Below are 23,619 nucleotides of genomic sequence, written 5' to 3'. Positions count from 1 at the left end.
ACCTGATCGCGAGAAACTATTTAGCCTATTTATACAAAAAAAGTGTATATACTTGTTATAATAGTATTTTTATGAAGCAAAATATTATATAATTGTTCTATTTGGCTGCAAATATTTGGAAATTAAATTAGCTAAAAGTAGTTTCAACTTAATTTTTAAATGACAAAGCATAGTCTCATGGGCACAAACTATACATCCAGCAAGCAATTTCTCGTGGGGGGTAAGGGCAAATAAGCATTACTGCACATGTCAGTAAGTCGGACGGCAATACTTGAAACATGCCAAGTATGGCATCACAATCTTTTGGCTGTTCATCAGAACTTAAATCTGAGAAGCAATTTGCTTATCCAGCTAACATCCCAATTTAAGGCTCAGAAAGGTGTCGATGGACAACAATTTTGCAGATGCTGCCTTAATAAAATCAATGCTTCAACACAACTTAACTGTATTGTTGGAAGAATGAGGAAAATCACGAGAAAATCCGGAGTGCATGAATACTACAAAGTCTTGAACTTCAAATACATCAGTAGCTTAATTGGTTTTAACGATCAAATGACAATGGTGATTGGTGAGCGCTATGCTTTCAAAAGAATAAAGTACAGTAGTTATTTTATAGAGCACAATCCGTCATGATACAAGCATTGATGATGAAGATCCAAAATGAAAGCCAGAAGTTATCCAAATTTATAACTAGTCAAAGATTGATGTTTGGTGGATTTGAGTAGCCATACTTCAACGGAACAAAAACAGCAAATATGTTGCAGAAGAAGAAGCGGTACCTCGTCTACTCAAAAGTAAACTGCATGAAAGTTGCAAAATTTTGCTTCTGCTGTTGCAGGCCAGTATGTCCAGAACATTTTGTCACCACCATCACGTTTAATGAATGATATGAAAAATCCAGAAAAATTTCAAGTGTCAAAATGTGGACTCAGCACTTTTGTTTTCTTCATTTTTCACAGCCCCATTCTGTTCTGTATTCTGCGTTTTTGTTAATATGTTTATTTCTTTCAACCAGGGATTTCCAACCTGTGGTACTCGCACCACTAGTGGTACGCGAGTAACTTTTATTTCTTTACAAAAAATGGATTTACAGTTTTCTAGTTCAGATATTGGGTTTTGTTTCTAAATTAATAAATTTTCCTTAAGCTTTTTTATTGCTATTGTTTCATAACATTACAATCTTCAAAATGTAGGTCATGTCAACAGAAAGCACAGTTGCAGTAGAACACTTTGAACGTTAAATAAATGTTACTTCTCTTATGTTTTCACAGAAACAACGCATTTTTGAATAGCAATTGAAGGAAAGCATACTTGGAGTAAGCCAATTAATTAATTCAGCTAGAATAATAAACTGCTTTCATCTACAAAAAAAAAACAAAGAACAACGATTCTGGTGAGGGTCTGCAGTCCGAAATTCGGACTTATCGAAGAGAAATGTGGAAAGTTTAGTTTCTTTCAGCTGTTGAAGTTGATATCAGTGAGGAGCTTTTCCAGGAAATCATTCATCATCTCTCATCACATTGTGCAAAATTGTTGCATTACTTTCGAGTTGCAATAAGTTGTGCCCACATCAACGATCCTTTCTCAAATGATCTAGTCGACTTATCTATCGGGAATTTTGCAACAGGAGCAAGTTCAAGCAAGAAGCAGAGCAAAAATGCAAGAAGGGCCGATATACTGTATATCCAAGACAGGGATTCATAGTATAGGGATCGCCAACTAGGCTGAAAATCCGACAATTGGAGTGCAAAAGTGTTGCCAGATATTTTTTGTAGCCTATTTTTAGAACAAAATATTATTTTGGCATTTTTAAAGAGTAGTGGTCGCCCAAAGCTTGTCCGTTTAAAACTAACCTGAAGTTTAAAGTTGCACAAGATTGAGTTAAAGTAGTTTGTAGTTGTGTAACTTTGCAATAAGAATGTTCTAAATTTATGTACCATACTTAAATAAAACTTGCAGGTGTAAAAAAGCTTATTAGAAACCAGTTAAGAACAAAAAATTGAGGAAATTAAAATTCACCTCAGGAATAAAGAGCTTCATGTTTTAAGTGTTGAAGCCGGTAATTATTTTTCAAGTAGGCTTAATATGTTTTATGTACAAGAGAGGGTAAATTTGCCAAAAATATGATAGCTTGATAAGTGAACAATAAAATTGCTTTAGATTAGTTTTAAAATATTTATTTACGGGCAAGTTTTGGGCAACTACTACTTTAAAAATGCAAAAATAATATTTTTTCTAAAAATATAAAAACTATCTGGCAACACTTTTACACTCCGGTTGTCGGATATTCAACCGAGTTGGCGATCCCTATAGTATGAATCCCTGATCCAAGAGAACCAAACAGCAAAAAAAAACACAAAAATATGATCTCTGATAAACTTCTGGGTTAGTATGGCCTTTTCATATTCGACGTCACCTTCCCACGCTGTTCGCAGGTGGTGATTTTCTTTTTCAACCTTGGAATGCGAACAGGAATTTTCAGTCATGATGAACATCAAATCAAAACCTACTAAGTGGGCCCAGAATTTAACTTTCGACTCGCTGTTTGCAAATTTGCACCATGCATTGGCCAAATGGTAAAAAACAAACAAAAATTTCATTAAATTTAGTTGCGATGTATTATTGTTATTTTAATGTACCTTATACTATTCTTTTGAATAAACTAAGATTAAAAAAAAACTTAGTGAAAGAAGTGATACGCGTTGACAGTACGGGATGCCCAAATAATACAAAATCGTAAAATGGTTAAGAACCCCTGCATTAGGCTGTTGTCTATAATAACGAAACATGCAATGATAACGGAACCGTCAGATATGAGGAAAGAACTACAGCAACAATATTGAACAAAAATAGTCTTTAAAATAAAGATTATATACAGGCCTAACCTCAATACGAGTCAAAATGACCTATATTATGCATGAGGGTGAATTTTTACACGCATGCATGCTAGGGTTAACCAGCTTTTTTGCTTGGAAAAGTAAACAAGAAATTAGGCTTGGCCATTGGCAATGCATTAATTCTCTGCCAGCTTTCAATGGAAAAAAATTTAATATATTTGCTAGTTATTAATAATTAACCATCCCATCATGAGGTCACAATGAAACAGAGAAAAGTTTAATACTTTTTTTATGCTCAACAAAGAAATCGTATTTTACTTGTGCCATCTTGCTGCTAGTGTCAGTTTAAACCATGGTTTAAACCATGGACGGTAGCAAAAAAATCAATTTTATTATAAATTACAGTATAGCCATTTCATTACAGTTAATGTTTTAATGTTTAGTGCAGTGATGTGACCTCATCATTTAAGTGGTCAAACAATTTGCTAGATTCTTCATTATCAGATTAATACAAAAACTGGACTCATATCTGCATTAGTATCTTGTGCCGTCAGTTTAAACTTACGCTAAGTGGATATGAGTTAAATAAACAAACTGCAAAGTATTGGAGTGTTACTTCAATACTTTCTCGTCAGTATAACGAGTTAATATAACGAGGAGTAAATATAATTTTTAACAGCATTGATTTAGCGCAACACTATGGACGATGTCGTCACACAGAGCTATAGAACGAATTGGCGACTTGCAGTTTGAACATGTCAGCAGTTTATGGCTGATCGCTGATCAAACAGTGGGAGTATGTGAGCAGTAGCTAGATTGTCTGAGGTGCAGTTGCAATTAGTTAAAAACTTATAAATTGTGGTTAAGACGTTATTAAAGGTTGCATTTAGTAACTTCCCTAGATTCATGAGAGAGTCAGTTTTTTTTAGAAAAAAAAATGCGTATTGATTTTGTTTTCAACAAGTATTTTTCAAGTTGTCATAATATATAATCACACTGCTAGCCAGTGTTTCATCATGCAATAAAATATTTTATAGAGCATTATACTGTAATTTAAAAATTGCGTTGAAAAAGTTGCAAGTGAATTACGAACTTAGTGAATTGTTAGAAGTAATCTCAACTTATCAAAGAACACGAATAATTTCTTCATCATTATCATGTGCCTGCTTCGATCCGATGGTTGGCTCTCATTTACTTCTACACGTCACGTTCCTTCGCTACTCTTTTTGCTTCTGGGATGCTTGACAAGTCACCAAGTCAGCCACTGTTGTACATCATCTCCTCCAGTGTTTCTTCTTCCTCGCACTCCATTTTTTCACTGTACCTCCAACCACCAATTTATGTAGTTGGCCTGCTGATTCTTTCAAACTATATCCACGACTTTCATCGTTTGTTTTGCTAATCGTTTGCCCATCTGTCTTGCTTTCCAAATTTTTTTAATTGCTTTGATTGTAATGTGTTTCTTATATGATAACTCTAATCTTCTTCTGTAACACCAGAGTTGAAAAGCGTGAATAATTCTCAGAAAACATCATTTCAACAATCTGAAAGTTTGATATGCCAAACTCGGTGACTGGGCTTGCGTCATTCAAAGCCTCCGCAAGGAGGTATGCAAAGCTGCCAAGATTAATCCTATCTTGATACGAGCTGTTTTGGTACGCCGAAAGTACGTTACGGACTACCTTAGCCCCGTGCTAATTAATCGTTAATAACGGGAGCTATGAAAATCACAGAGACAAAATATTTTACAAGACAACAGCTATGTGTATTGTGCATATAGAAATTAAGTTTTTACTCAACAAATTTATTGAAATAAATTGTTTGAGATGAAAAAACGTCAGAAAGTCGGTTTTGCTTTTAATTTCCCGAAAAAGCTTCAAAACTAAAATATTTGAATTATAACATAGAGTTATGCTAAACTAAACAAAAAAATTACACTTTCTCATACATGTAAGGCATTTTTGGGCGTTTTTACATTTCAAAGTAATTGCACTAACATTTATATTGCACTAACATTAAGATATATATAACTAGCATTGCACGGAAATGTCTAGCCACCAGAGACGAAATGCTTATTGTGGAGGGCAGGAAGGTAGAAAAAAGACCAGTTTAGGTCTTAAAAATTTGCAAAGAATAAAAACTAAAAGTCAAGAAATTTCACATTTCTAGCATATTTCCTTCTGTGAAACTTTTCACTACTAGAGTGGAGCGTCCTGATAAAGCCCCGTGTCGCTATAGATAGGGTTAAGTCTCAACCTTAATTCACCAGTGGGCCTACTATTGCAAGAATAAAAACTTTTAAGACATACCTGTATTTTGCCTAACAGGGTGAGAATTAAACTTAGGGTATTAAAGGTGTATAATAAATACTGTAGTTTAATACCCTAAGTTTAATTCTCACCCTGTTAGGCAAAATACAGGTATGTCTTAAAAGTTTTTATTCTTGCAATAGTAGGCCCACTGGTGAATTAAGGTTGAGACTTAACCCTATCTATAGCGACAATGAGACTTAACCCTATCTATAGCAGTTGAATAAGATTAAAACCACGGAACGGAATTAAACTAGAATCAATTACCAAACCTGTGCGGTCATTCACATAATAGCTGGCAGCGGTGGAATAACTTGATAAAGGTGTATAATAAATACTGTAGTTTATCAAGTTATTCCACCGCTGCCAGCTATTATGTGAATGACCGCACAGGTTTGGTAATTGATTCTAGTTTAATTCCGTTCCGTGGTTTTAATCTTATTCAACTCTTCCGGAAGAAAAGATACTGAACTGTTGATTGGATTCAAACAGGCAATTTGTTTTCACAAAACATTAGTAGCGAAATAAATCCTTTAAAGCAGTAGCTTACAAAAAGTCAAAGATTGAAGTTCAAATGACAAGTCACTAACATTGTAGCATATAAAAATTTTAAGACGGTGACCTTTCTTGCTTTTGCAGTCGCACAGTTGTGAAGAGTATTGTCAAATACTTAATCTTCCATGAGTGACTTTCTTATTTATGGTTGGCCGAATATCCGTGGGTCTAAAGCAGGCATGTGGCTTAGGGGAAGGTGGGGCAAGATGGGACGTGGGGCAGGACGGGACACCGTGGATATTTTTAAAAGTATTAGCTTTAGCGTCCTCTACCCATTTAGATGTTAAAGAACACCATGATTCTCGATGACTTGCAAAAAAAAGAGATGTTCAGAGAAAAAACGTGGTCGTGGCAACAAGATAACTGATTAAAGGCTAGTTGCTATAAGAAATCTTATCAAAACTTTTCACATTTTAGCATGATTTCAGAAAAATTTGGAAGATGATACGTGGTCTGGAGATACAGTAATAAAAGTGCTTTTTGGGGTATCTGACTTTTTAGATGTGAGTTGCATATAATAAACAAACAGAAAATTTCAAAATGTCAGTCATTGGGGAAAAACGGGACAGAGCTGCTTGGGGCAGGATGGGACATCTGTTCTGCTTATAATGGGCGTGGCAATTTTGTATGTGATTTTTATGGAAAAAAGTAGTCTGTCATTTTGCCCTGATGTAATTACGTGTTCTGTAAATGCAAGTCATTTTTGAAATTACAAGGTATTACCAGTAGATTTGTGGTTTTACAGGTGATTCCTCATATGAACAATACGCGTCCCGTCCTGCCCCAGGTGTGGGGCAAGATGGGACAGATTAATTTTTTTTGTTTTTGTTAATTATAAGGTCATGCGATACTAACTGAGTCTTTGTATCTTGCTGGTTGGTAGTAGTGTGCAATAGAAATAACATGATACCAAAGTTACCGATATTGATAAAAAGGAATTCTGCAAAACATCGATTAAAGTTAAGTGTCCCGTCCTGCCCCACCTTCCCCTACAACCTATTTTATTGGTGGGCCGAATACCAAGCTTTGAATGATAACGCGGCCGCATCAATTATTTTAGAAAAAAATTTACTATTATTTTCTTATGAAAGTAGTTTATGTCAAGAAACAGATTTGACGCAGTCCACGACACATTTTTTCGATAACCGTTGTGAGGTAATCTACACGAATGAAAGAACTGCAGGTTTTCGCCGTCAGGGCAGGTTTTCTGTATAAATTAAATTGACTGTAAGTTTCGAATCATTTCTGTTTCGTAGCCATTGAAGGATTTGAATGCCTTATTTTTGACGACGTTTTGCCTATTCTTGTATTGTATCACATAGTGTTTAGAAATTTTCCAGATATCTGTTCGCGGTGTTATCTTTCCACATAGCATACTGTACCTACACAAGGAACGTTTCACCTCATTGTTATTAGCACAGGGATAGGTTGAATATAATGTATTGTTAGCTAGTTGAGTGAGCAATGTGTTTAACTTTGGATTGTTGAAGCGTAGCTTATTATTTTCTCAGTTTTTGATGAGCACAAAAGTTCACAGCCCTTAGGCTATATGCTGTGTATACTGTCGAAAATACGCGAGTCCTATGCTGCTGGTCATATGGGTCAAAGAAATGTGATAGAGCGAGACATTTTGGTAATAGCAGAGAAAAGTTACATGTTTCTCTCTTTTTCTGTGTTTAGGAGGAACGTGATCAAGTGCTCTTCCTCTCCCAAATTGGCGACTGTTTGTAGACATTTCTTTATGTCTTTGATGGGGAAAAGAACAGTGGCAGAAAAGAATTAGAAATGAGAGTTACATTACTTCATGATGGCGACAGCAACGCATTTCATGATGTGTTTAACATGCAGTCAAGCTGTACATTATACAGTAGATAATGCAAAGCAGTATTTCCTTTTTATCGTTACGTAAGCTGAATTGCAAGGCGAGTGGAAGAAGATCTGGGTAGAAAATTTGAAAAAGAGATTTTCGCTAAGTCTACTACTAGCCTACTCGATGTGAAACTTTCTATGGTGTGGCAACGTGGCATATCATCGGAGTGTGGCAGAAAAGCTTCTTAGAATAGGGAACTCTTAAGAGTCATGGACGTTGTTATTGTACTGTAAAGTGCAGTAGCATAGGGTGACTGATTTGATAGGAAGAGCACCCCACAAGCACAAAGATATAACTTGACATGAAAATTTACCTTTTTGCAACCTATTGTTTGTAAAATTAAAAATTTTACCTACCTACTATCCAATAAACCCATTTGAAATAAAACCTAACCATTTTCACCTTTCTAAATTGGTTCATGTGCAAACTCATACGATATGAACAACAAAAAAAGACTCATAACAGACAAAAATGAAAACATGTGCGCAGTGCGGCCTAGGCTTCTTGATTTTATTGAAATTCATAAGCGGGCTTTGAATACAACCAAACAGTAGACCGTTTCTATTCCAATAAGTACAAGTGGGGTCGCTCCCTCATCCGCCTGCGTGAGTGGCGTTCTTGAATGCCCCATTTACAAGGCACCAAATGATATGCATGGCATAGCAAAACCGGACAAAAGTATACCCTCGCATGGCTTTCCAAACACCTGCCCTGAAATCTGAACAATCCTGTCTCACACGAAAGAAGAAGGGCTTTGAAAGACAAATTATTGAAATTAGCCTACAGTCTCTGCTACATCGTCACAAAATGAAGTATCGTCATTTACTTCATCAGTAGGACTATGTAGGCATATGCTATATACCTTGAAAAAAAAAACAATTTTTTGAGTTAGTGACTTATGCAGAACAATTTCATGGGGGATGGGATGAGAAAAAATGCATGAAGCTACGTTAAACAGAACCATGCTGGTAACTAAACTTTACTCCACAGAGAAACGTAACTAAGCTGAGGAGTGAGGAACAGTTACAAAATGTAGGTTTGTATTTATAGTATACAGTATTCATGATCCGAACTGCAAGATTGTTCAGTAAATCAACTCGACGTTACGGTACGTTTGTTAGGAAATTCGTAAACTACAGAATATTGGTTTAGTGAGCAACGTAGACTATGCCTAATTGCCTATGCAATGTACTGTAGGCTATATTTAAGCAATCTATTGTCGACAAATTCTTGTTGCACTGGGTGTTTGGTCAGTCTATCATTTCGTATGAGTTACGTTAAGATTCCATTATCGTACTGTTGAAGTGATTTGCTTTTACTTTACGCCAGAAAGAAGTAAGTGCATGATAATAAAAATTTCTGTAAATTTTGCGAATAGACAATAGACATATCTTAAACTCTTATCCGTTGTTGATGCAGCTCTTTGACCATACAGGCATACAGATCATACTAACTAGCACTATAAAAAGATTGTAAATTGTAACCTACTAAAAATTAGATTAGCCGCCAGTTAAAATTATACCGATTTAATTATTCAAGCGTGAGATTTGTCTGAAAAATAAAAATATACGTACCGGTAAGGCAAGAAATGCAATAACAGAATGCCATAATGTCAATGAAACAATAAAAAAGTTCAAATATTACGCTCAAATATCCTATCGCGCTCAACTCGTGTTGTTGACTCCCTGTCCCCCTATCCAACGAGCATGAAGATTTTAGTAATGAGGAAACTCATAAATATTATTAGAAACTGCAAATCGTGTTAAAACAATAAACCTTCATTGGAGTCCTTCGAAATTGTTCGTAAGTGTTTGTCCGAGTTCGACACCAAGATTCACGAGGCATTGATCATCAAATCTTTCAACCCAGAGCTCAACACTCAACAGGCAACTATTTGCTAGTGGAACTTTCTATCTTTTAACAGTTTTTGATTGAATTATCACATCTTGTGCTTCTAGCATTTGCTTTGTTTGTGTCACTATCTCGTGTTGTTCTTCTGTCCATCTTGCCTCTCAAATACTTGACCCGTTGCATAGCATCTTTTCACAAATTGGGACTAGGTGGGAAAATTTAAAAAAAGGGCACTTTTAGCGCGAGAGTTATGTTAAAAAGGGCACTTTTCGCGCGTAAATGATGGGAAAAAGGGCATTTTTTCCTGAGCGTAAACTATGCAAGCTTAAATATGTAGATTTCTCAGGCAAATTGTGGGTAAAAAGGCATATTATACCTAGACTAAACATTTGAGACCCATAATTGATTCCTACATTCATCCCTGCCCACAATATTTTATAAATAATAACACAAGCCAACACACTTTTTGTGTCAGCATAGTAAATGTCATTCTAGGCCCTAGGGTATATTTTGGGTGCTGAATTCAAAAATCACATCAGATTTTTTGTATCACATCAGGATTTCATGATATCTGTATGCTTTTTTGGTAAAATCGACTCCTGATCTGTATTGGTAGACTATGGCGTTTCATGGAATTTGAACCCTTTTTCGTCAACAAGGTCTGCAATAAAGTCTAAATTCATCACGATAAAGTCTACACAAGACATACAAATATAATATTAATGAAAACATTGAGGTATTTCAAGACCTGTTTTATTTTTTTTTATTTTATTGACGTCTGGTAACTTGAACCCAATTCCTTAAAGTTTATCTGCTAACCCTTAACGTTCAACGTTCTTTTTCTTACAAGAGTAGGCTACATTGTTATTTTTTTCGTGTTAAGAAGTAGGTTTGGTGGCTGTGCAAATCTCCAATGCATATTTTAAACCTTTTGATTTTGCCATCTTGTCCTTTTGTTGGTGCTACAGTTGTGTGTTTGTAATGTCATTCGCTATATGTTTGCGCCAGCAAAGAAAAATAAATTTGTAGAAATTGAATAGAATAGACACTTAAAAATAGGTTCAGTTCTACAGAAAAAAGAAAATTTACATGCAGTTTTGGGAAATGTTACTCTGGGACAAACTTTCGCTTGCATGATTTTCGTGAATGTTGTGAGTTGATTTAGGATTTCCATTGATTTATCGTCTTAGGTTTTCCACACAAGCTTTACATGCAGTATGTGGAGCCCATGATTTGTCCTGATCACCCAGGCGAATTTTGAAGTATGCAAGATATGCTTGTTTCACAAAATTTGTTATGGTTTGCCTTTGGTTAGGAACAGTAGCCTATAACTGCCACATATGTAACAAAAACATCAGGGTCATTTTATCCTTGAAGATGCCATCCTGCTACTTATTCACACCACAAACAGAATTAACACCTTGATAATATGAAAAAATCTGAATACATGAAAATTCAAAAAAGAATGAGTTATAGACAAGTTTCACATAAGCTTAAATCTCCACGTTCAGCAAAAAAGATAAAACCGATGTTATATATCAAAAGTGGAGTGGTACTGACAACGTGAATGTAACCCTGCCTGTAAGGGGTGTTTATGGACAGTTCTGGGGGGGAAGGTTCTGGAGGGGGGGAAGTTCTGGAGGGGGGGAAGAACAAGCACCTTCTCGTGGTCCCTCCCGTCAGTACCATATCTTTGAGAAAAGATATGCGAAACGAAGCTTGTCACACTCGAGCAAACCAGGCCCAGGTTCAGCCCAGGGTGGATAGGGAAACGCCCTTCTCAGGGCGCGGCAGCTCCTCTGTCGAAAAGTACCGACGACCCACCGTACTGCAGCTGAACACCGAGGGCATTACTGCCAGCAAGCTCAGCATCATCGAGTATCTGGCCACAAAACATCAGGCCCTCGTTATTCTCCTCCAGGAGACCCACTGCACATCTGTGGATAAGTTGGTATTACCCAACTTCACACTCGCAGGCGCAACCATCAGCAGGAAACACGGCCTCGCCACGTTTGTCCATGAGCAACTGAGCTGGACGCCAATAGACCAGTCCAGTGCCCAGTCGGAGATAGAGTGGTTATGCATAGACATATCAGGCTATCACATCATCAATGTCTATAAGCCACCACCCTCACGCTTAACACCAACAGCCATCCCAGTGTTCCCCCAACCCAGCCTCTATGCTGGCGATTTTAATTGCCACCACGTCGACTGGGGCTACAACACCACCAACACCGACGGAGAAAGCCTGGCCTCATGGTCAGCCAATAACAACCTCACCCTACTGCACGATCCCAAGGGTGCAGCGAGCTTCTTCTCCGGACGCTGGAACACTGGTACAAACCCCGATCTGGCTTTCGCAAGTGATGACCCCGATAATTGCCAACCGGACAGACGTGTGCTAGAGAAGTTCCCCAGGTCCCAACATCGACCCTCGATTATCACGGCTCCAACGCTCATAATGCCTGTCCCGAGCAAGCCTGTTAATCGATGGAACTTCAGAATGGCTAACTGGGAGTACTACAGCCTCCTCACCAATGAAGCCACACAGTATCTCCCATCCCCTCACACCAACAACGTGGAAGAAGCCTACCAGGACTTTTGTGATGCAATAACATCAGCGGCAAAACAATCCATCTCCCGCGGCCGACGAAAGACCTACATACCGTGCTGGGACAAGGAGTGCGAAAGCCTCTACTCCGACTTCCTCCACGCCCCTCAGGGCAATGACACCAACAGCTCAGCCACAGCTCTGCTGGCAAGGCTGGACTCAAAGAGGAAGGAGCGCTGGACAGAAGCCGTTGAATCAATCGACTTCACGCACTCCAGCCGCATAGCATGGAGTACACTGAACAATCTAACTGGCAGATCACGTGCCTCTCGTCAACAATGTCCCGTTTCAGCAAATTCCATCGCCTCACAACTTGTGGAGAACGGGAAATACAAATCGAGAGACCGTGAATCCGATAGATCCGTCTTGCAAGAAATGACGGACCTCTGGAGGGTAACAACCCCAGACGGGGACAACATCTCGGGTGAGTTCACCCCGGAAGAATTTTCCGCCGCCCTCCAGCACATAAAGCCAGGTAAAGCCCCGGGCCCTGACCACCTATGCCCGGAGTTGATACTCCATGCTGCTGCCTCCTTAAAGTCCTGGTTAAAAGACTTCCTTTCCTGCTGTTTGCGCCACCTGAGAATTCCCAGAATCTGGAGAAGAGCCCTTGTGGTTGCAGTCCCTAAGCCGAAGAAGCCCCCAGGGGACCCGAAGAGTTACCGTCCAATCTCACTGCTCTGCATCCCCTTCAAGATCCTCGAGAGACTCATCTACGCTCGTGTCGAACCAATAATAGATCCGCAGCTCCCCCGTGAACAAGCTGGTTTCCGACACGGACGATCAACCGTAGATCAGGTCACACTTATGACCCAAGACATTGAGGACAGCTTCTCGGCTAAGAAGAAGGCTGGCGCCGTGTTTGTTGATCTCACGGCTGCCTATGACACCGAATGGCATAGCGGCCTTACCTGCAAGTTACTCCGTCTGCTCCCTGACAGACACATGGTCCATATGATGATGGAACTTGTGCAAAACCGCAGTTTTACCCTCACAACCGGTAGCGGTCGTCGAAGCAGACTACGCCGACTTAAAAACGGCGTCCCACAGGGCTCAGTCTTGGCTCCTCTCCTGTTCAACATATACACCTACGACTTGCCCCCCACCATCTCCAGGAAATATGCTTACGCAGACGACCTGGCACTCCTGCACTCAGCAGGAAACTGGCAGTCAGTGGAGAGGAACCTCAGCCAAGACATGCAAACACTATCAGCGTACCTCCAGAAATGGAAGCTACAGCTCAGCAAGTCAAAGACAGTGTCGGCGGCCTTCCACCTTAACAACCGGGAGGCACAGCGTGAGATAAACATCAAGATTGATGGGGAACGCCTGCCCTACTGTGCCGAACCTACATACCTCGGCATAACCCTGGACAGGTCACTCACGTACCGCCGGCACTTGAAGTCACTGCGTAAAAAACTATCTACACGCGTCGCACTTTTGAGGCGATTGGCGGGTTCCGGCTGGGGAGCTGGTGCTAAAACTCTTCGTACAGCTACCCTAGCCCTTGTTCATTCCACCGCTGAGTACTGCGCGCCGGTCTGGTGTCGTAGTTCTCACACCCACCAGATTGATACCGCCATCAACGACGCACTGCGTACTGTGACTGGATGCCTGCGTCCCACTCCAACGGACTGTCTACCCATCCTAGCAGGCATCCAACCCGCTGAGCTACGCCGTAAAGGAGCCACGATTTCTCTCGCTCGCCGCGCTTTGGACCCCGACCATCTCCTCCATGCAACACTCAAGAGACCACCACCTATAAAGCAGCGGTTGAAATCAAGACGCCCCTTTGTGCCTGCCGCACAACAACTCCTTAAGAACGCAGAAGAACTTGATTTAAGTGCGGCACACTGGACGAACCACATGTGGAACACGGAATGGCAAAATCACACCTCCACGCTCCGTGACTTCATACCCGACGCCGATCCCCGTCCACCAGGGATGTCCCTCGCAAGGCTTGCGTGGGTCAGGCTTAACCGCCTGCGAACTGGCGTCGGCCGCTTTCGTTCGGACATGCACAAGTGGGGCCTGGCTCCTTCATCAGAATGCGAGTGTGGTGCCACGGAACAGAGCGCAGACCATGTCATCCACCACTGCCTAATCCACCGGCCTCCACACGGTGCGCATGGTCTGAGAATCCTGGACGACGAGACTGCTGAGTGGCTGAAGATTTCCTGCCCTCCAATCTAGCCTGGAAACATCGCTCATACGCCATCATCATGGACAGTTCTCAGAAGATACATAAGTTGGATGGTCTACTATAGACAGATAGTCCACTAGCCAGATGGTCTATGTGACTTTTTTGACCAGTAGACTATCTAGCTAGGGGGTCTTCTGACTAGTGTACCTTCTGAAAATAGGTCGGTCACCCCAATGGTCATGGTGTCATCATACATCTCCAAATGTTACAAAATAAAATCATTTCCATGATTATGACAAATTTTCAAACACTATTGCCTCATAAAATCTTTATAAAACGGTAACAGTAAGAGAAAATTCGGCCAAAAAGCCAAAATTATGAAAAAAAATGTCATGCAAAAATCTCAAAAACTTGATGTAATGGGTAAAATCTGTGATTTTTGAAATCAGCAGCCTCAATATACCCCAAATCACATTGCAGGCACAAAATTTTTTATATTTTTTGTTGGCCTGTGTAATCTAATAAAATTTAATCTAGCGACATTTAGTTGCAGAGGTCTCTTGTACTAAAGTAAAAAGAAACAACTATGATAATAGCCATAAAAGAAACAACGATGATAATACAGTATATGAAACACAACTGCTAAGATAGTACAATGAGTTGAATCTTTGCAGAATTAGATGATTCTAAAGAGCTGATGGTATTTTATTTTAATGAAAATCAGGAAACAAACTTCGGTAATTCAGACATTTAGAATCTCACACAAAATATGAGATACTCACAACACCAATTGATAATAATTAATCTGCTTGAATGGAACATTAAGGATATTATAAGTAAAGTCAAAGGTAGGCTGATAAGTTCTAAATGTATGCTGAAGCTTTCCATTTAGCTGTTCATTCTTTAACTTGGGTCTAACCTAAACAAAAATTAGGTCTTAAAAATTGCCCACCTAGTTTCAAACTAGGTGGGCAAAGAAAGGGCTAGGGGGGCAAGCAAAGGGACTAGGTGGGCAATTGCCCACCTAGTTTATATGTGAAAAGATGCTATGACCCGTTGTGCTGCATAATTTTTCAGTTATCATTTTGCGTGAGCTGGTTTAAGTAGTTTCTCAAATTTTTCTCAAATGTTTAGATTTGGCCATAATTTTGCTGTGATACTGTATAAATCTTTAGTATTTCTTTAAAAAAAAACATTTTTTATATAGGCTTGAAAAGGGATGTATAACTAGCTGAAAACGTTTACTTATTTTTTTTTATATTGTTAAATGTAGTGTTGTTGCTGAGTTATGTCTGCTTGTGGCTTCCCATAGTATTTTGACAACTTTGTTTCGTTTCTGTTTTCTTGTGTTGCTTGGTTTGAAGCGATCTTGATTGTCTTCCAAACTACAATGAAATACTTCAACTTCTCCTGTAATTTCTTGTACAACATGAGTTTCTAGCAAATCTTCGTGGTCATTCTCTTCATCTCTAACGTCATTCTTATTTTCTTATTTCACCAATGCCACCAAGCACATCAACTGCTTCGAGAGTTGTCAGAAATTGTGTTGACATATTCAGCATATTAGCTAAAAGTTGTTTATTTCTTAGATTTAAAATAAAGTTCTATCTTTGAATATTTCCAATAAAACTTCCACATAGTTCAAACCACTGCTAATACACACAACATACAACCAGTTCAGTTCAGTTTATTTTTTGTTTTGTTGGCAAAAAAGAAAGAAAAAAAAAGAAAATATATACAAAAACACAATAAACACAAATAATTCGCACAACAAGGATGGCAGCAAAATACCAAAAGGTCACCAAAGTCAGCTGCCACCCAAACAACAACCAAATGACCTAGATTCACTGTTACGACAGAAACCTATCTGTAAGATGCATTTGTTGCTTCACGAAATTTAGTTTTGCTTGGCCTGCTGCAGTACGCTGTATAAAGCCGCGATATAGCATAATCAATACGAAGTTCCCAATGGGAACATCATAAAACAATGTAAAAATACTATATCTTATAATTTTTGCGTAAACATGAAAATAGGTATGCAACACTATGCATGCATCCAAAAGGGTAAAAAATAAGAATACAACTGAAAGGTATTATTTCCGCTTCCGCTTTTTCAATGAACGGACAAAATGGGAGACGACCCCGAAAAGTCAAATTTTCCCTAAACTTCGACCTTTACTCTGGTTTGAATAAACAACTCAGAAAAAAATATATGCAATCATGGCCACCTGGAGATGTGGCCTGCTTTGTCACATTTTGCAGATTTTGATTACAGCTACTGCTAGTGCTTGACTTACATTTTCTAAGATGTTTTTACTTTTTGCGGTTTCCTAATGACATAAAACTTTTTTGTTGCCTTGGGGAAGCAGCAGCAAATGAGAAAAAGTAAGTTGAAAAACACAAAATCAGACTGTTATTGAAAATTAACAGTCTGATTAAAATCTTCAAAATCAAATTTTCTTTGTTTTTCAACATGTGAGGATGTTAAAACCTATTGTGTCATCTGGGGAAAAGAATAAAGAAAGCGTAAAAATCTAAATTTTTAGAAAAATTTATTTAAACGTTTGCCCAAAGTTAGAAAAACCTGGAAATTTCTGCAAAATGTGACAAATCAGGTCGTATCTTTAGGTGGCCATGATGCAATTATGGTATAGTTTCAACTTTACTCTCTGACATTTATCAAAAGATATTCAAATATGTTTTATTTTCCTGCCCAAAAAAACAAAAGTCAAAACTTTGTTCCCGCACGGAAACATTGGACATTAATGGGTTAACAAGTTGAAAGCTGAAAACTAACAATTTATGGTGAATAGCTTGACCTAGGTCAATGTTCTGGAATTAATTCGTATTTCACATATGTTTTTCTATGAGATTATGTGCGCATAATGTGTACATATGTACAAATGTGCATAATGTGTATATGTACAATGTACATGTGCGCATAACTACGCATATGTGCAATAAAAGCGCTGTGGATATGATTTTTCTTTGCATGGAACGGCTATTCGCACGGAGGTGGAGCCACTAAATTTGCTCATTTATTTTATCAATGTTGTAATGCCATGTTGCTCCGTTTACAATTTTGCATTTGAAACACAACAAAGCCACTGTTAGAGTTATTTCATTTGAAAACGTAATAACTAAATCAACCTATTTTCAGTTTTTGATGCAAATACGTCATCAATACATCTGTTACATTTTAGCAATCCCAAGCAAACTGAGTTCTCGCGAAATGAATGAACGTTTAGACAGGCCGATTGTTGTCGAGACTGAAGACGAAATTTCATCAGCTTTGTTGCTTCATGATGGTCATCCTGGTAAGTTCTTCAATAAATTCTGTATCAGTGTTTGTCGTTTCATCTTTTCATGAATTTTATCTGATTTTAAAAAAACTTGTAATTGATATGGATTGTTTGCAAAAGCAGTTGCTGGTTCATGTCTAAATAGTTGTTCCATCAACTTGGCAGATACTCCAAGAGAATTACTTGATACCTTGAGCCAAGTTTTCCAAAATACAAATCAAGGTGAGTCTGTCTAAGATCTATATATAATTATATACAATAGCCTCGCCTATTTAGCCCACGTTTCATAGGCCTACCCGCTTATTAAGCCCAATTTGGTCCAGAATTTCCAAATGTACAGAAGTGGCAGACAATTGTCTCCGCTTAATAAGCCCAAAATCGTCCGATCCCGAGATGGGCTTAATAAGCGGAGACCATTTAATAATAATTTCATTTTCCCATTACACACAGTAGGCCAAAATAAAAAGAAAACAAATAAAGAAATTCTACACCAAGTGAACCAAACCAGAACTCTGTTAAAAAGTATGAAAACCAGACAATATAAATTTCTCGGCCATGTAGTAAGAAAGCAAAAACTGGAGCATCTCTCTTTAACTGGTAAAATTTTTGGAAAGCGGGCACCTGGCAGACAAAGACAAACACATCTGGAACAATTTAACGACAAGACAGAAACAATCATCCATGCAACATATAATAGGAACATTTGGTCTAATTATTCATCTGAGGCCGTCGATGCCTGGTTCAGGCAAGGCAATTGAAGAAGAAGAAGGCCAAAATAGCAAATTACCAATGCCACACAAATTCAAAGATTTATCAAATTCAAGATATTTTCAAGCTATTGAGTAGTCGGTGACAATATTATTGCATGTAGCCTACCATACGACGCATTGTTTCTAAGAAACGCATTGACATTAGCAGAGGTGGGCAGTAGCGCGCTACTTTTGTAGCGGCGCTTCTTTTTTGGTAAAAGTAGCGGTAGCGACTCTACTTTTTAGTTGCAGTAGCGGCTGCAGTAGCGGTTTATTCCAAAGTAGCTGTAGCGGGAGAGGCGCTACTTTTTTTTAGTCGCACTCCCGCTACCCGCTACTTTTTAATTTAAATTGAAAAAAATGCTTGTTTTTTTGCAATACTGTCGTGGTCAAGCAGCTATATAATCGGCTTGGTTGCAAAGTTTCGGTCTTTTCTAGCTGACGTTAACTTCTTCGGCGAATATCTCCGTGTGATGAAGCCTATCTGCCAGGCTTTAGACATTCTCCAGGGCGAGTCCAAGGCATATTACGGAGTCTTGCTTCCAACCATCACAATTTGCGGGAAAAAGTTGACCGAGATCAGTGATCTTGTGACCTGTGGGGAGTTGAAAGTGAAAGTCCTTGAAGGGGTGAAGAACAAGTGCTTCAACAACATGAAATGCGTTATGGCATCATGTCTTCATCCCTCCTTCAAGACGTCGTGGCTACAATTTCTGCACTACGTTTCCACGGATGATGTTGACGCACTGGGAGAAAAAGTCAAGACAGATGTAATTCGACTGTTGCGGGAGACATCAAGCCAGGTTGATACCGAGAAGAGTGACACCAACACCAGTCATGACTCCGAGGATGTATTTTTTGGAGTGTTTGCGCCATCCCGTGTAGCGTCGGTGCAGAAGGAAGCAACAATTGTGGACGGCTTTTTTTCGGACAAGAGCAAGTCCTTGAGCTTTTCGAATACCGAGTTAAAACATCTGTTCATTAAATAGAACACCCTCATTCCTTTCAGTGCTGTGGTGAAGAGACTTTTCTCTGTTGGAAAAGATGTGCTTAAGCGAAAGCGGGCAGGACTCAATGACTCTCATTTTAAAATGCTCGTGTTTTTGAAAGATGCGTAACAATATATTTCCCTTAGAATGTGTTTTCTATAACGACGTTAAAGTGACAGCGTAAACGAATGATAACATTCGTTTTCAAGGTCATTTTTGCGTCACTAGAAACTTGAGTGTTTCCTAGTGTCATTTTAGACAAAAGTAGCGGAAGAAGTAGCGGTAGCGCGCGCTACTTTGGCCCGAGTAGCGGTAGCGGGTAGCGCGCTACTTTTGTAAATTGGTAGCGGGTAGCGGTAGCACGCGCTACTTTGGCCCAAGTAGCGGTAGCGGGTAGCGCGCTACTTTTAAAGTAGCGGGTGCCCACCTCTGGACATTAGTGAAATGACTATGTCTATTGTTTGCTTAATGCAATATAACAGCAACACGGTAGAGGAGATAACTGTACCTGTACAGTTTTGTTGTAAAACTTCTAGTACAAGCTACAGTAGCCTACATTAGGTAGAAAAGATTTCTGTTTTTTTTTCTTTTTCCTTTTGGGGATACAATCCTTTAAAGAGCTTTTCTTAAAGAGTTACTCTTTTGACAAGTAGGCCTACTAAGTTTTATTGAGTTTATTTTTGAATTCAATCCTTACTTTTACATAAAAAAGTTGGTGGTGTTGCAATAATAAAGCTTGGGAATTGTGCTCCGAAAGCTAGTGCAAATCGCTATTAGGCTATCACAGCGAAGTCGCAGCATCAGGCTAAAACAAGTCGTTAATATCTACATTGCGAAGTAAGCTGCGAACCTGCTGCTAAAAACGAAACTCAGTCTATTGCATAACACTATTTAACCTAACAATTTAACAATGTTCTGGATTTAATTTCTTTTAATGGTGTTTGATTAAGATTTAAACCTAGTTTTATAAAGGTTTTGGTAGCAAATCGCTAGGCTATCAAACTCCAAACTCACATTCACAGACTTGAAAAGGTTTTTATGAATACGATTTAATGAGATGGTGTTTGGATATATTTTAGTTGCGTGGAAGAATTAAAGTTTTTTTCTGTTAATAGTGTCCATCACCTGTTTGTGAATAGTTTGTTTGTTTGTTTATCTTTATCCTGCATTGCGGGAAAGCGGACTTGAGCGCTATGCATCGGTGTACGCCTTCCGATATACACCTGACCCACGCTGCAGCCGACGGCAATGTCTGTTTCCGGTTGTCTACTCTAGCCTACTTATGACTTAAATTTGGTACTACCCATTACTCGAAATCGATCACTGGGTAGAGGCAATTATCGTAAAGTTTCTTGCCCAGAGAAACAACAGCAAGTGCGGGTGACTGGAGTCGAACATGCAGGCTCTCGACTGCGAGCCCAACGCGCTCACCACTCGGCCAACATTGGGTTGTTTAAACTGTTGTCTGTCATTGTGGTGCGAAGCAACGTTTTTACTCTCCTCATGGCGCTAAAACTACGTTCAGCATTGACCGAGACGAGCGCGATTGTTCGATAAATGCACAAAAGTTTGTGTATTTCCGAAAGATAGTCTTTGTTGCTTGTTTAGAACAGGGGTCCGCAAATACTTGTTGGCGCGACCCAAAAAACAATCGTTCGAAATTTTCGCGGCCCAAACGTTTCAGAAGCATATAATTTTGCGCAAAATACTTTGCAATTTAATATCAATTTTAATACGGTCGTCCCAGCTTATTAAGCCCACATTGGGACCGGACAATTTTGGGCTTATTGATGGGGGGGGATTTTCTACCACTCCTATACCTTCAGGAATGGACCAAATTTGGCTTAATAAGCGAGTGGACCTACTAACTGTGGGCTTCGTCGTCGTCGTGTAAGCCTCTGGGGCCGAGGGTCTATCCTTTTACCGCTCCAGATTCACGATGTTCCCGGACTACACTGGAAGGCTACTAGAGAGCAGCCAGTCTTTGGTTTCATCATCCAAGACGCGCAGACCTTCCACTCCGTTCTACTCAGTCATTGATGATGTGGTCTGCGGTCTTTTCCTCGGCACCACATTCACAGGAGGAGGAAGAGGCTATTCAACATTGGTGCATGGTTGAGCGGAAAATCCCGAAAACCGTACGAAGACTGTTGAGGCGCATCCATGTCAGTCTTTGTAGTGTCAGGCCTGTGGAGCATGTGTCGGCGCAGGAAATGAACGAATGGAGCCTGGTGATACTTGACTTCCGTTCAGAAATCCATTGATGGTCCGCCCAAGCAGCCGCAGAGATGTTTTGTTCATCAGCTTCGTTGATCAGAAGTTGAGCAGCTGGCACGAATGTGTGTCTTGATTTCAGTCGACAGGGGTGCTCGTTTGGGAGAGCAGAGACCTTGTCGTGGAGAAGATGGTCAGGCTCCAATGCCAGTCGACCGAGAGACAGAGTGGCTTCTTCACGACGAAGCTCAGCAGGTTGGATGCCAGCGAGACTGGGGAGATTGTCCAATGGTGTGGGACGCAGGCATCCGGTCACTGTGCGCAAGGCGCTGTTTATGGCTGTGTCGATGTTGTGGCAGCGAGCACTGCAGCACCAAACAGGTGCACAGTACTCTGATTTTTTTTTTGTCGTATCCAGGCTTACACCTGGTGGTTGAAGATTTAGATTAAGTGGACGGGAAGGCAAGGAAGCCAATCTTCGTGTCCACCTTCAGGCATGCCTTAAAGTGTCCTGCCAAAGACACAGCCGCATGCTCTTGAGCGGTGTCGAACCGGCGCTCTTTCGATTGCCGTTCCAGGGTTCTCACCACTCGGCTATGCAGTAGCCTACTCTGATGAAGAGTAGACAAGGGCTAAGGTTGCTATACACGAAGTGTCAGCTCTCGCCCCCAAACTGGAGCCTGCCAGGCGCTTGAGTAGCCCAACGCGGGATGTCAGTTTTTTGCGCAGTGACAGCAAACGGTGGTGGTATGTGAGCGATCTGTCTAGTGTCACCCCAAGATATTTTAGGTGGGGAAAAAAGGACAGAGGTTTTCCATTGTTCTGAACATGTAGCTCACGATCAGCTTCTCGATTTTTTAGGTGGAAAGACGAAACTCAGTATGTCAAAGAGTATATGATTGTATTTATTTTTGACGTACAAGTTATATTTATAGTAAGTTTCAACCCTTTTGCGAACCACTGTGGATGGTCTCGCGATCTAAATTTGGGTCGAGACCCACTATTTGCGGATCCCTGGTTTAGAGCCTCGCATATCGTAGACAATTTAGGCTAAAAGCGACTAGCAAAAATTGTTATATTGCAAAATGTGCAGTAGCTTACAATTTACATGACCTTAAAACACAGGCCTTAAAAGGGCATCCGTCCCCTCTGCCCCCTGCTTCCGGTGCCCCTGTCGGTTCCACTGTGGATGTGCTATTGGTAATGTGAAAATTGTTTGTAGCCTATTTATTTATTTCGTTTTTGTAATGTTGACAATTTGAAGTTTGTTTTGTTTGTTGGTCTACATATTATGTACTGCCACTTCCTATGTTTTAATTGCTTGCTTGTGGACACGCAAAGAAGAAAGTGTTATCAAAAGGTCCATATTTTTGGATTTGGGAACCCCCCCCTTGAAAATGTCTGGCTACAGGCCTGCTGTTATAAAAATTTTTATAATATATTTCTGCTTTAATTTTGAACAAAAATTCTATCACCGCCAATGTTACAATTTAAAAATTTCAACATAACTTCATATTTTTTTTCTTACGTTATGAAGATGACTGTTCCAGTTGTTGATTTCACAACAATGTTTTTTCTACTATTTTTTTTTTATAAATAAAACTTCAATTTAAACATTAACACCTACAAAAGCCTACACAATGCATGTAAAGTTATAATTTTCTATTATTCATGTTTGTCTAGGAATAACTCAGGTCAACCTTAACGTCAGCTATCAGCCTGTTGGTCAACTAGTTCATCAGGAAAACCAACAAAACATCAGCAACACCTACGACCTATCTCACAGTAGAGGTGCACGAATTGGATCTGGCGAAGAAGAACAGCAAGGTTAAATAGTTTGATATTCATAAACAAGTTTTGTTGACTTTGATTTAACAGCTGTGTTTAGCTATTTTTGGGGCGCTGAATTCAAAAATGACATCAGTATTATTTGTATTAAAATTTTGAGTTAGACACCTACCACTTTATCTCAGAACCCACAAAATGTCACCATTTTATGACATCTGCGTTTATAGTAGCCTATAACGCTCCAAAACTTACAAACAATATAACCTTCTTCAATCAGGGACGTATAGCTTCGCCCCCACCATAAAAACGTGTTTTGATACCATTGTAATTCATGTTGTATGACGTTTGCCCCCCCCCCCCCACCCAACAGTTGCTCTTGCCCCCAAAGATTTTCTTTTTAT

The sequence above is a fragment of the Aplidium turbinatum genome, chromosome 2, assembly GCF_918807975.1.
Source record: "Aplidium turbinatum chromosome 2, kaAplTurb1.1, whole genome shotgun sequence".
Classification (NCBI taxonomy): Eukaryota; Metazoa; Chordata; class Ascidiacea; order Aplousobranchia; family Polyclinidae; genus Aplidium; species Aplidium turbinatum.
This window is presented reverse-complemented; position numbering follows the sequence as displayed.